This window comes from Orcinus orca, chromosome 1 (assembly GCF_937001465.1).
Source record: "Orcinus orca chromosome 1, mOrcOrc1.1, whole genome shotgun sequence".
Lineage (NCBI taxonomy): Eukaryota > Metazoa > Chordata > Mammalia > Artiodactyla > Delphinidae > Orcinus > Orcinus orca.
The window spans coordinates 129,572,132-129,578,974 of record NC_064559.1 but is presented as its reverse complement, the minus strand read 5'-3'; the positions used below and the strand labels follow the sequence as shown (position 1 = coordinate 129,578,974).

Genomic DNA, 6,843 nt, shown 5'->3' with positions numbered 1-6,843 from the left:
CATTCTACAAGGCTACCATCACCCTGATACCAAAAACAGACAAAGATGTCACCAAAAAAGAAAACTTCAGGCCAATATCATTGATGAACATAGATGCAAAAATCCTCAACAAAATACTAGCAAACAGAATCTAACAGCACATTAAAAGGATGATACACCATGATCAAGTGGGGTTTATCCCAGGAATGCAAGGATTCTTCAATATACGCAAATCAATCGATGTGATACACCATACTAACAAACTGAAGGATAAAAACCATACGATAATCTCAATAGATGCAGAAAAATCTTTTGACAAAATTCAAAACCCATTTATGATAAAAACTCTCTAGAAACTAGGCATAGAGGGAAACTACCTCAACATAATAAAGGCCATATATGACAAACCCACAGCCAGCATCATTCTCAATGGTGAAAAACTGAAACCATCTCCTCTAAGATTAGGAACAAGACAAGTTTGCCCGCTTTCACTGCTATTATTCAACATGGTTTTGGAAGTTTTAGCCACAGCAATCAGAAAAGAAAAAGAAATAAAAGGAATCCAAAACGGAAAAGAAGAAGTAAAACTGTCACTGTTTGCAGATGAAATGATATTATACACAGAGAATCCTAAAGATGCTACCAGAAGACTACTAGAGCTAATGAATGAATTTGGTAGAGTAGCAGGATACAAAATTAACACACAGAAATCTCCTGCATTCCTATACACTAATGATGAAAAATCTGAAAGAGAAATTAAGGAAACACTCTCATTTACCACTGCAACAAAAAGAATAAAATACCTAGGAATAAACCTACCTAAGGAGACAAAAGACCTGTATGCAGAAAACTATAAGACACTGATGAAAGAAATTAAAGATGATACAAACAGATGGAGAGATATACCATGTTCTTAGATTGGAAGAATCAACACTGTGAAAATGACTCTACTACCCAAAGTAATCTACAGATTCAATGCAATCCCTATCAACTACCACAGGCATTTTTCACAGAACTAGAACAAAAAATTTCACGATTTGTATGGAAACACAAAAGACCCCTAATAGCCAAAGCAATCTTGAGAAAGAAAAATGGAACTGGAGGAATCAAGTTCCCTGACTTCAGACTATACTACAAAGTTACAGTAAACAAGACAATATGGTACTGGCACAAAAGCAGAAATATAGATCAGTGGAACAGGATAGAAAGCCAGAGAGAAACCCACACACATATGGTCACCTTATCTTTGATAAAGGAGGCAAGAATATACAATGAAGAAAAGACAGCCTCTTCAATAAGTGGTGCTGGGAAAACTGGACAGCTACATGTAAAAGCATGAAATTAGAACACTTCCTAACACCATACACAAAACTAAACTCAAAATGGATTAAACCTAAATGTACTGCCAGAAACTATAAAACTCTTAGAGGAAAACATAGGAAGAACACTCTATAACATAAATCACAGCAAGATCCTTTTTGACCCACCTCCTTGAGTAATGGAAATAAAAACAAAAATAAACAAATGCGACCTAATGAAACTTAAAAGCTTTTGCATAGCAAAGGAAACCATAAACAAGCCGAAAAGACAACCCTCAGAATGGGAGAAAATATTTGCAAATGAAGCAACTGACAAAGGATTAAACTCCAAAATATACAAGCAGCTCATGCAGCTCAATAACAAAAGAAACAAACAACCCAATCCAAAAATGGGCAGAAGACCTAAATAGACATTTCCCCAAAGAACTTATACAGATTGCCAACAAACACATGAAAGGATGCTCAACATCACTAATCATTAGAGAAATGCAAATCAAAACTACAGAGGAACGCACTTAAAAAAAAAAAATTTACAAATGTGTAAAAAAAAAAACAGTTACAATGTAAGAAATTTGCTTAGGAACTTCCCTGGTGGCGCAGTCGTTGAGGGTCCCCCTGCCAATGCAGGGGACACAGGTTCGAGCCCTGGTCCGGGAAGATCCCACACACTGCGGGGCAGCTGGGCCCCGTGGACCACAACTACTGAGCCTGCGCTCTGAAGCCTGCGAGCCGCGGCTGCTGGGGCCCATGTACCTGGAGCCTGTGCTCCGCTACGGGGGAGGCCGCTGCCATGGGAGACCCACACACCACGTCGAAGACCCAGGGCAGCCAGAGGTAAATAAATAAATAAATGAATAAATAAATTTATTAAAATAAAATAAAATGTACCAGTGATTTGAAAACTAGGAATGCAGAGAATATAGATAATGTGCTCACATTCTAAAAAAAAAAAAAAAAAGAAAGAAATTTGTTCAGATATATTTTCCCCTACTTATTAATAAATCAGAAAGTAAATGATAAGATTGGACTAAGTTGGACTTCCCTGGTGGCACAGTGGTTGAGAGTCCGCCTGCCGATGCAGGGGACACGGGTTCGTGCCCCGGTCCGGGAAGATCCCACATGCCGCGGAGCAGCTAGGTCCGTAAGCCATGGCCACTGAGCCTGCGTGTCCGGAGCCTGTGCTCCGCCATGGGAGAGGCCACAACAGTGAGAGGCCCGCGTACCGCAAAAGAAAAAAAAAGGAAAAAGAAAAAGATTGGACTAAGTTAAATTACTCGAGTGCTTTTTGCAAAGCATTAGTGTAAGAGGAGAGAACTAGACTACAGTATACTGGCCTGCACTCCCTGCCCCTGCCAGATGGGGAGACAGAGCTGGACTAGGAGGCCCCCCACCGCCGCCACCGCCCCATGTGGAACTGTTCCAACTTCCTCAGGCCCCTGCAGAGCAGTTCAGGAGCCTGTCTGTCTCTGGCTGGCTGGCTGTTCCAGGGAGTTTACTCAGCTGCCTGACCTTCTTTTTTAGTTTGTTTGTTTTTAGTCCTTTTTTTTTTTTAATTAAGACTTTTTTAAAGAGCAGTTTTAGGTTCACAGCAAAATTGAGCAGCAGGTACAGAGATTTCCCATAAGCCCCCTGCTCCCACCCCCAGCCTCCACCGTGATCAACATGCCCCACCAGAGTGGACATTTTTTGGAGTAGGTGAATCCGCAGTGACGTTATCACCCAGAGTCCATAGGTTACATTACAGTGCTCTCCTGATGCTGTACATTCCATGGGATTGGACAAGTGTATAATGCCATGTACCCATTATTATGGTATCATACAGAGTATTTCACTGCCCTAAAAATCCTCTGTGCTCCACCTATTTACAAAACTATGAAACGCTTTGTTTGAATTTGCACGTTATTCTTACATAGTGGCCATGCTAATCTCTGTATCTCTCTAATTTTACCGTACGTGCTGCCGAAGAGAGCGCTGGACTTCTTTTTATGAGGCAAAGTCAAAAAGGCTTTCCCTTCTTGAAAATCAGCCCTCAGACGTAGTGACGGGAGGGCTGCAGAACCGGCACAGGTCAGCTTCACGTTGCACTGACCAGCGTCACCACCACTCTGAGCTGGTGGGGAAATCACTTCCCACCCTCTGCATGAACCTGCAGAGGACTCAGGTCTCTGGCAGCAATTTCTGGACTGAAACGGCATGGATCTGCCATTCCTACTCTGCTGAGGGCAGGAGCAATGCTTTTTGAAGAAAATGTTTGTCTCTGTAGCTCCAGTTCTAGGCGTAGAATTGGCACACAATAAACGTCTGTTGAATTAAACTGAATAAACTAGAACCCAGGAGGAAATATTGTTCTTTATAGTAGTATCTCTATTAATGACACAGATGTGTCCCTGTTGCATGTTTTTTTTGTTTTGTTTTTGTTTTTTGCAGTACGCGGGCCTCTCACAGCTGTGGCCTCTCCCGTTGCGGAGCACAGGCTCTGGACACACAGGCTCAGCGGCCATGGCTCACGGGCCCAGCGGCTCCGCTGCATGTGGGATCTTCCCAGACCGGGGCACGAACCCGTGTCCCCTGCATCGGCAGGCGGACTCTCAACCACTGCGCCACCAGGGAAGCCCCCTGTTGCATGTTTAACTGCCATAAATGTGTGTACCAGGATGAGGAGTAACCCAGGAAGTAGGGATGGAGGGTCCTCTCTGACCACACCCTGCCAGGAACACCCCTCCCTCCCTCAGTATAGGGTGGACTATATTGATCTGACTCCCATTAAGGCTTGGGGTGCTCCTGTTATTTGTCTGCTTTTTTCTCTGCAGTGCTTAGGATAGTGCCTGGTACATTGCAGGGGTTCAAGAAATGTCTGTGGAATGAATGACTAAATGACGGTTACTCACCCCAGGGATGGGAAGGCCTTGCATAATGGCAGCCTGGGAAGTGCCCTCTGCAGTCCCGGAGCGAGACGCGTGGGGGTCCTGACGTATATCCTTCCACCCTCTGTGGAGCCGGGGCTGACTCTGTCCTAATTTGGGAACTCCTCCTCAGTCAGTTGCTGCTTTTAGTCTCCAACCTTCTAGACCAGCTTTATTATGATGAGTTGTATCCACAAGCAGTTAGTTCTGTTCTGCTTCTAGATCTTCTATTTTGCAAACCAAGCATGCGTTATTCTTTAATACTTCCTTGGACCTTATGCTTCCTGGATTTTAGTCCATTATGACACTCTTCCTCACTTTCCTAAAAACGCTTTGAAGTATTTGATAGTCACTTTTGCTAGGGATGAGAAGAGAGTCTTTGTGTGCCACGTACTCCTCTCGAATCAGTGGCTACAGTAGAACTGTCCGCCTCTCCTTCCCGCACCCCACCCCGCCCCTTGCCGTATTTGCAGCTTATTTACCACCACGTTGTTGACTTTTGCCCAGTGCGTGTTTGCGCTTAGATTCAAGATCGGTCCTCCTCTGTGCAGCCCTTTAAGGTAGGGACGTATATTTCCCAGGCTCCCTTGCCTTCTAGCTGCTAAATTCAGTCGTTGGGAGGAACTGGTAGAAGACCAGCGGGCAAGAGGAAGGGAGAAGCTGGGGTATTTCTCACCACCCTCCCCGCCCCCACTTCGGCTGGTGTGCCCACTGTCAGCTGCCCCTCCTCCATGGACCCAGCGAGGCAGTCCTGCCCCCAGGATGTAGTAGCACCACCTGTGTGCACCCAGAGCTAGGTTCAGGGTAGGTATAAAAAGGAAGTGATCAGGAATGCATCATAGCTATGCAGAATTGAATAGCTCTGAGCTCAGGTCTGATAAGTATTGGATGGTGTTGACAACAATACAGGTCCTGAATGTCTGACCTTGAGGGACTAGACGGGTGTTTTCCACTATGAGAGGTAGTATATGTTTGATCAAGCTTGAACCGAACTCTAAAGCATCATGTCAGGGTTATGCTTTTGTTTTGAGTTCCCTTGAAAGGAACTGATTTCTGCTGTTTGGGGGAATGGGCAAGTGATAGCATTCACTTAATTTTATTTAATAACTCTGAAATATTTTTAGCCATTGCTTTTACTTCTTAAAAGGGAAAATGTAAGCCAGTCAGCTCACATTATGATCTTCTAGAAAGCAAACCCACGAAGATGAATGGGAAATGTGGGAGAAGAGGAATCCTTTATCTCAGACCACACGATTCAGCGCTGATTTGCATAGATTTGAAAAGCATGGTTAGGAAAGAATGTGGAGCACAGCTTTATCAATGAGCTATCACAGATATAAGGACTGAGATGTTCTGAGATTAAGAGGCACAGAACTTCAACCCTCATCAAAGAGGGGCTTTAGCCATGGGAGGTGGTCGAGGGACTTTTTCAGAGGCTGAAATGAGCCTTTCCCTTTCTTATCCTTTGAAAAGGGAAGGAGGGGAAGTGTGGGCCAAAGGTGTGAGGAGTTGCTGGTCTGTCAGAATGCAAATGGATAAATAGCAGCAGAGACAAAGTACTTCTGACTTTGAAGCAGCATGTATGTGGGGACTGGTCCCAAAGCAGCTCCTAATGAGAATGCCATGAGGGCCCACAGGAAATTGCCCTTATTTAGAATAGATGTGATCAATATACTTAGCTGCTCTTTTCAGCTTTCCTCCCTGGTCTGCAGGTTTTGCAAATTAGCCTTAAAGAACATGTGTGGTCACCTGTTTACTCTCATTGGGCCTGGGTTCAAAATGGAAATAAGCTGGACAGCGCTCAATCCAGCCTTTTTAGTTCTGCAATCTGTCCGTCAAGGACCTTGATTCTCCTTACCCTACTCTGTTGTCATTTAAAAATTTAAACTAACACTTACCTCTTTCCAAAATACTACATAATTTTTAAAATTTACATTTATTAAGAGACATCTTAAAAGACAATCATCTCTTTCCTACGCACCCTTCTGGACTGTAACTTCCTTGAGAATAGATATCTCTGTGTGTTTTTTCCACTAACATATGTCCCTAGCACTTAAAACAGGGCTTGAAACATAGCAGATGTTCAATAAATATTTCTGGAACTCACGTGTTGGGCTGCACCCCACAGGCCTACAAGGTTTGTACTTGCCCAGCTTCAAGAAGAAAGAGCCCAGGATCAGCAACATAGACATCAGTGGTTTAAAGGATGGGGGAGTTTACATGTCTGAAAGCAAGGTCCTGGAGCGACACCCCATTGCGTGCGGCAGACTGGGAGGTAGCCTTCGGCGGCGAAGGGATGGTTATCAGTTATAGGGGGAATTGATGACCGATTGGCTCATCAGTTACCAGGGAAACCAGCAGAGGGGCGTGCCCCTCACCACCCCTTTGATAAGCATAGTGGAGAATTCTGATCTAAAGCTAGAACATGCTGTACACCTGAAGCTAACACAACATTGTAAATCAACTATACTTCAATAAAGATAAAATAAATTTGGAAATAATAAAACATTTTTTTTAAGTTATATGAAATACTGATTACAAAAACAATCAGTAGCTGGGGCCTGGGGTCAGCATGCAGGAAGGTCAGTCACGTGAGTGGGGCGTAAGTGAAGCAGGCAGTGGTCGAGCAGAGGATGTACAGA

At 43.9% G+C, this 6,843-nt stretch overlaps 1 non-coding gene across 1 annotated transcript; it reads right to left on the bottom strand.

The window, feature by feature from the left end:
- Positions 1-3,164: 3,164 nt before the first annotated feature.
- Positions 3,165-3,270, bottom strand: LOC117203215 (U6 spliceosomal RNA). Its single transcript, XR_004485909.1, has one exon. It is a non-coding gene; the product is annotated as a U6 spliceosomal RNA (small nuclear RNA).
- Between the last annotated feature and the right edge of the window lie 3,573 nt (positions 3,271-6,843).